This window comes from Pinus tabuliformis, chromosome X (assembly GCF_031772625.1).
Source record: "Pinus tabuliformis cultivar Carrire ecotype Pingquan chromosome X, CPIR1, whole genome shotgun sequence".
NCBI lineage: Eukaryota > Viridiplantae > Streptophyta > Pinopsida > Pinales > Pinaceae > Pinus > Pinus tabuliformis.
In genome coordinates, this window is record NC_142308.1 from 320,267,022 (window position 1) to 320,274,479 (window position 7,458).

A 7,458-nucleotide genomic window follows, 5' to 3' on the forward strand; every position below is an offset into this window, starting at 1 on the left:
TAGATAAAGAAAAATTTGAATAGAAAGAAGATGGACTATACCTTTCTGTCTACCTTCTTTCTCGAAGTGATCTTCTCACAATTGGAGTTTGTGGCTCTTCATCTTCTAATTCTCTTCTGTTATAGAGTCTGATTCTTCCTCCTTTAGTTCGAACTCTATCTTCTCAGATTCCTTTGGTAGGTCTTCATGTTTAATAACATATTTCACCTCTCTAAACACCACACCTCGGTTGTACACAACCTTCCTTGTTTCTGAGTTCCAAATCTTATAACCTTTTAAACCATCCTTATACCCAATAAATATGCACCTTTCAGATTTACTGTCCAAATTTGTTCTTTTCTCCTTTGGAACATGTACATATGAATAACATCAAAGTACCCTCAAATGTGAAATAGAAGGTTTCTTACCAGTCCATACCTCTTGTGGAGTCTTATCCTCCAACACTAATGAAGGTGATATGTTGACCAGGTAACATGCATTCTCCACCACCTCTACCCAAAATTCTTGTCCTAACCTGACGCCACTGAGCATGCTTCTTCACTTTTCCATCAATGTCCTGTTCATTCTTTGTACAACTCCATTTTGTTGAGGTGTGTATGGAGTAGTCTTTTGTTGTGCTATACCACACTTCTTACAGAACTCTTCAAATTCCTTCTTGCAAAACTCTCAACCGTTATCTATCCTCAACACCTTTATATTCTTCTCTGTCTACTTTTCCACCAGAGCCTTAAATTCTTTGAACCTATCAAAGACTTCATATTTATTCCTAAGGAAATATATCCATGTATTCCTTGATAATTCATCTATAAATGATCCATAGTACACAAAATTACTTGAGATAGAATTTTATCATTAGCTGCCAACAAACAAAAAGATACCACTCCTAGCCAGAATTTTGGGAGCTATACCCTCTTCTTGAGCTCCTCATTTGACAAAACCCCATCTTGACATGATTGCTAGGTCTGCCTTCTTTACTGGGCATCTGTCCTGTTTCTTCAGCTTTCCAACAAATTCTGTGTCATCCATTCTTCTAAAATCACCTTTCTCTTTCCAAGTTCAACATTGATGATTTTTACTTGCTTTGATTTCAAAGACATCAAGCATTTCTCCAACAGTTTTCATTTTAGTTTTATTTAACATGACCGTATTTCTGGAGGCCAGCGAGATTTCTCTTCTCTTTTTGTTTTTAATTAGAACATTATGCACTCACATTTCGGCTGGAAAATTCAAAGTCTCCTTGCATATAAATTGCATTACAATGAGAAAAAGCAGGGGGATGTGGGAAGGTGGCGTTTGCCAAGAAATGATCCTGCACCCAAACTCTATGGAGTTATTGCATGCATACACCAGCTCTGTGGAGTTATTACATGCATACACTAGAAAGATCAGATCAAAAAGGCAAACCATCACATATCAATCTGGGAATTGATGGACACTTATATTTTCGTAGCTACTCTTGTCAAGTCTTCTTATCGTCACGAGAGGTGAGTATAGAGCTGTGATTGCATCCCAAATAACTGAGATCAATGCTTTAGCTACAATTGTAGATGTTGAAGTCAGGGTTCACCTGCTTGTAGTGCATTGTTTAGCTAAGCAGAACAACGTTAGGCATGCTTTGAGTTTATGGTACACTGCTACCTTTATTCGTGCGAATACTGATGCAAGGGCACAAAAAGATGAAAGACAATTAGCCAGCCCTACAGTGAATGGTAAGATGAAATTCCTGAGTGAACAGACCTTGACTTGAACCCAATCAAATTGACCTAACAGGGGTCCCTGTTATTAGAGAGAGCATAAATTGGCTATTTTGCCTTCACTACATGTTTTCTCCTGACAAAGTATATACCTGGAAACTAGCAGAACGTGAGTGAACAGACCTTGACTTGAACCGAATCAAATTGACCTAACAACGGTCCCTGTTATTAGAGAGAGCATAAATTGGCTATTTTTCCTTCACTACATGTTTTCTCCCGACAAAGTATATACCTTGAAACTAGCAGAAGGTTACATAACATAACCACAATCACAATCACATATATATATATATATATATATATATATATATATATATATATATATATATGTATGTATGTATGTATGTATGTATGTATGTATGTATGTATGTATGTATGTATGTATGTATGTATGCACATGCAATACAGACCCAAATGCTGAACATCGACCACCCATGATGGCGCGATCAGTCTGTTGCATGTGGGTTGATCACATTCAAACCACAGTGCAAGCTCCAAGTACAGTAATAGGATTTGGCCATTCCTAGGCAAATATAGGCTCCACGTACAGTAATAGGATTTGGCCATTCCCAGTCAAATATAGGTGAGAAAATCAACTACAACATATGCCAGTAATCATAGTTTCCAATCTCTCTTTGTTGGCTACATGCTCCACAACATAGTTGTGAGTGCCGTCGGAGGTTCAAGAATGGAAAAATGTCTACTCAAGGCCTACACTGAACAATGAGAAATCTACAAGCAGAAGATAATGCACATGTTTTGTCAGCAAAAATCTATGTATCTACATAGAAGGATTGAGAAACAAACAAAATAAAAGGGAGCGGGACACATTAATAAACAAAATAAAAGGGAGCAAGACACAGTAAGTTGGGGTGGGACACAGGAGGAGTCTTATATTCGGAGGAAGCCAAAAAAAAATTGTTTCAAAGAAGCATTGGGAGAGGGCACACATAACTGGGCAAAACTGAATTCTTTGTGGCTGCGGATAAGGCTGGCAACGGGAAAAGGGGTCTACATAATTCAAATTTTGGGAGATTTCAAGATGGATGACTAGATCAATAGCAGAGTGTAAATCTCCAGAGTTAGATCCTTTCCCCAATCTTCTCGGAAAGGATCAAGCAACTAAAAGAAAATTTCAACACGCATATGTAGAGTTCAATCTTTCCGCTGATGAGCATCCTGAGCAAGCTTTGTCTGTTTGGACAGGTGTGGTTTTACCACATAGGGATGGGGCCGAGGGGAGGTAGGGGGGGTGGGCTATCATATTAACACCCAATGAGGAGACTAGCCACAACAACCGACCTAAAACTGCAGGACAGATGCTGATAAATCTGTGCTATTTCATTTTTGGTTTTTCCATGGGGAAGATCAGGATCCAAGTTTTTGTTAGAAGAGCCTATAGGGAAAAATCCGTTTGATGTGTGAAGTAATTGGGCTTTTTGGAGGAAGAACAACAAGCAGAATTATATCCCTAACACTTTTTGGGTTAGGATTTGACATTGGCACAACTTTTTCTCAATGCTTGGGCATTCACAATGTATGTTCAAATTTCGATTTGAAATAGTAAATATACAATCAATGTATGTTCAAATTTCGATTTAAAACAGTAAATATAAAATCGATATTCAAATTCCTATTTCAAACACTAAATATACAATTTATATATACAAATTTCTATTTCAAATAGGAATTAGACATATCGTGTTTTTTTCCTTTCCTTGAAAAGGATTAGGAGCACAAACATTGCGTCGGAAAAAATATCATGACGATCCAACAATTTAGTAGAAGAATGCAAAACAAACTGCAACTGCCCAAAATTGCCTCTTTCAGTGGGTTGTTGGAGAGTGACGATCCTTTCATAGATGGTTTTTTAAACGATGAAGCCATGGATGGCAATGGAAACAGTAGCAGACTACCTCAAGTCCAGTCCTCCAACCTCTTTCACTACAATTTCAGCAATAACAATGACAACAATAGCGATTGCTGATATGCAGTTGTCCCAAAACAAGAAGAATTAGCAGTCGAGAATGACAACAAATTCAATTCTCTCAAGAGGACCCTCTCCTTAGCATATGGGCATGATGAAACCAACCCTGCAAAGAGATTCAACAACATGCAGAACAACTAGAACTACAACGTCAACAATAATGTTTCAGCGTTGCTTAATTCAATGTAGCCCAATCAAACTTTCCAACAACAGAACTTCCTAAGCGCATTGAATGATAGTCAACAGAATTTCAGACTTCCCTACATTCATAAAATGCATTGGACCACCTAAGCAAACAGAAAAAAAAATACTTCAATTCCAGATGCACAGGTATGCGAATGCGTTCGACCTTGATGGCAATTGTATATCAGAAACAACTTCGACTGTCCAGTCTTGGAAGACAAGGACATGCCACTGGTGAGATTGTAAACTACATAGCTACAGATGCATATCATTTTGGAGAGTTTCTGTGGTGGCTACATTGGGGTTGGACCGTCCCTTTGCAAATATGTGTAGCAATTGGCATCCTTTTTGCCATAGTTGGATGGGCAGCTATTCCAGGTTTGCTCATCATCATTCTTACTCTCATTCTAAACAAACCTCTGGCCAAAACCCTCTAGAAGTTCCAAGCTGAGTTCATGACTGCATAGGATGAAAGACTCAAAATAACATCTGAAATTCTTAATAGTATGAAAATAATCAAACTACAAGCATGGGAAGAAAAATTTAAAGAGCTGATAGAAAAATTCCGAGCTATGGAGTTTAAATGGTTGTCTTCAGCACAATTTTATAGAACATATGGTACCATACTCTACTGGATGTACCCATCATTACTTCATCTATAATTTTTGTCAGGTGTACTATCATAGGGGATCCACCGTTAACTGCCACAACCATATTTACAGTGCTTGCAACATTCCGTGTGATACAAGATCCAGTGAGAATGCTACCTGAAGTTTTGGCTATATTAATTCAAGTTAAAGTCTCCTTAGATCGTCTAGACAAGTTCTTACAAGATGACGAGCTGAGACCAGATCCTGTTGTGAGGAAAGCACTTGCCGGATCCCAGTATACCATCGAAATTCATAAAGACATACTCAGCTGGGATCCAGAATCTTCATTGACAAAGCCAACATTGAAGGGAATAAATCTACACATTAAAACTGGAGAAAAGGTAGCAATTTGTGGCTCAGTGGGATCAGGGAAATCTACTCTGCTATATACAATTCTTGGAAAAATCCCAAAAATTTCAGGAGATGTAAGTTGAACATTAACTACTCTTCTTGAGCAAAAGTGACCATTTCATAGTTCAACAAGATTATAGATGCAGCTTTTCTGCTTTCTATATACAAAAATTCTCTCATAAACTTTTTGATTGGACTACGTGCAGATTGAAGTATATGGCAATGTTGCCTACGTGGCACAAACAGCTTGGATTTAGAGTGGTACTGTTAGAGATAACATACTCTATGGGAAACCAATGGAAAAAATTCAATGCAAGAAGGCAATAAAAGCTTGTGCATTAGACAAGGATATAAAGAGTTTTGCTCATGGATAGATGACAAAGATTGGGGAGAGAGGATTGAATATGAGTGGAGGACAAAAACAGAGGATTCAGTTTGCTAGATTAGTATATAACGATGCTGACATTTATCTATTGGATGATCCCTTCAGTGCAGTCGATGCTCATACAACTTCAACTCTATCAAATAAGGAGGAGACATTACATAAGAGAGACTCCAAGACTTGCTAATATTGCTTGTCATAGTATGAAAAATCTGGTTTACCTCTGCATCAGATCTATAAAGATCTTAGAATGAGATCTAGACATATTAATGTGAAAATTTCTGTGCATATTAGATATAAAAGATTTGAGTTTTGGGTTATCAAAGCTATAGATTGAGAACTACATCGATTGCTTGATAGGATGGCTGGTTCGATTTGTATATCAGGATTGCTAGCTTCTTTGTGGTGGTAGTGTGAGATCAATTGGGAATTGCTACTCGTTTCATACTTCAAGAGGGAAATGAATTTTCCAATGATGGTGGTGATGAAGGAACCCAACAAAAGCACAAAGAATAGCATAGTTGATTGAATAAAAAAATCAATTGTGTAAATACAAATAACACACCCTACAAAGTGTTGTCTTCTTGAATATTAATCAATATGAATGATTTTCCTTTCACAGTTCTTGTGTTTTGATTCTTTATGAATAGGAATTGATTCATTCAACTAAAATTGGTATTGTTGATTTTGATGGCACTTCTGTTCTCCAGCTTGATGATTGGGTGATGTGCCAAATTTACAAGAAAAATGGTAATTCTCAGAGAGTACAAGGGGTAGAACGATATGAATCACCAAGTGCAGATGAAGTGATGGCTTCTTTGCCTGATATTGATCAGCAAAACAAACTGCAACTACCCAAAATTGTCTCTTTCGGTGGGTTGTTGGAGAGTGATGATCCTTTCATAGATGGTTTTTTAAACGATGAAGCCATGGATGGCAATTTAAATAGCAGCAGACTACCTCAAGTCCAGTCCTCCAACCTCTCTCACAACAATTTCAGCAATAACAATGACAACAATAGCGATTGCCGATATGAAGTTGTCCTAAAACAAGAAGAATTAGCAGTGGAGAAAGACAACAAATTCAATTCTCTCAAGAGGACCCTCTCCTTAGCATATGGGGACGATGAAACCAACCTTGCAAAGAGATTCAACAACATGCAGAACAACTACAGCTACAACATCAACAATAATGTTTCAACCTTGCTTAATTCAATGCAGCCCAATCAAACTTTCCAACAGCAGAACTTCCTAAGTGCATTGAATGACAGTCAACAGAATTTCAGACTTCCCTACATTCAAAACATGCATTGGACCACCTAAGCAAACAGAAAAAAAAAATAAAAAAAAATTCAACAGCTGCAAAGCCACTGACATTTGACACACAGACAATATATCTAGGACAGTGATTTGATCTTTATCGAATTTAAATGTCATAAAAACAATGTATGAAACAACTAAATTCCCCCATTTCACAATTAGTATAACAACACATGCATGAACACCATAACATTAGAAAAACTAGCACGCTATGAATTGGGCAATGGAATGAAAACATACAGGACAGTCTTCATCCCTCTTGATCAGATTGACATGTACTGGAACCCTCCTGTCTGCTGGCTCCAATTCTTTAGGGCATTCAGACTTCTAGATACTCTACAGAAAAACAATTCAATGCCTATAAAAAACATTGTAGTGTAGCATGAAAATCAGATTATGCTTGTTTAAACTGACATAATATGCAGCTTTCATCATAAAAACAAAAATGCTAGCACATACTACTTGACACAACATTACCATTTAGAATAACCATAATTGTCCAAAAGACATAACTGGCACAAATTCCGCTTGAATGAAAATAATGCTGAAGCACAATTCCCATTCTAAAATCTAATTTCTGCATCCCTGTAATAAAAGTGGCATCATATAGAATGCTTCAAGATAGGTCTGCAATTAGCTAAGTAATTGGACCATTGAGAGGCCATGATGGATGAAAGTTATATATATTATTATTCTCCAAGGACCACGGAGCTAACTGAAATCCATTTTTATATGATTTGTGACACAGGCAAAGTTAGTCAATATTACCATACTAGCTGACAATAGAGTTTCAGATAACAATGTGATATGGTTTAAGGTCTTCATATCACAC

At 37.2% G+C, this 7,458-nt stretch overlaps 1 pseudogene; it reads left to right on the forward strand.

The window, feature by feature from the left end:
* Nucleotides 1-4,079: 4,079 nt before the first annotated feature.
* Nucleotides 4,080-5,182, forward strand: LOC149139744 (ABC transporter C family member 8 pseudogene; annotated as a pseudogene).
* Nucleotides 5,183-7,458: the final 2,276 nt, after the last annotated feature.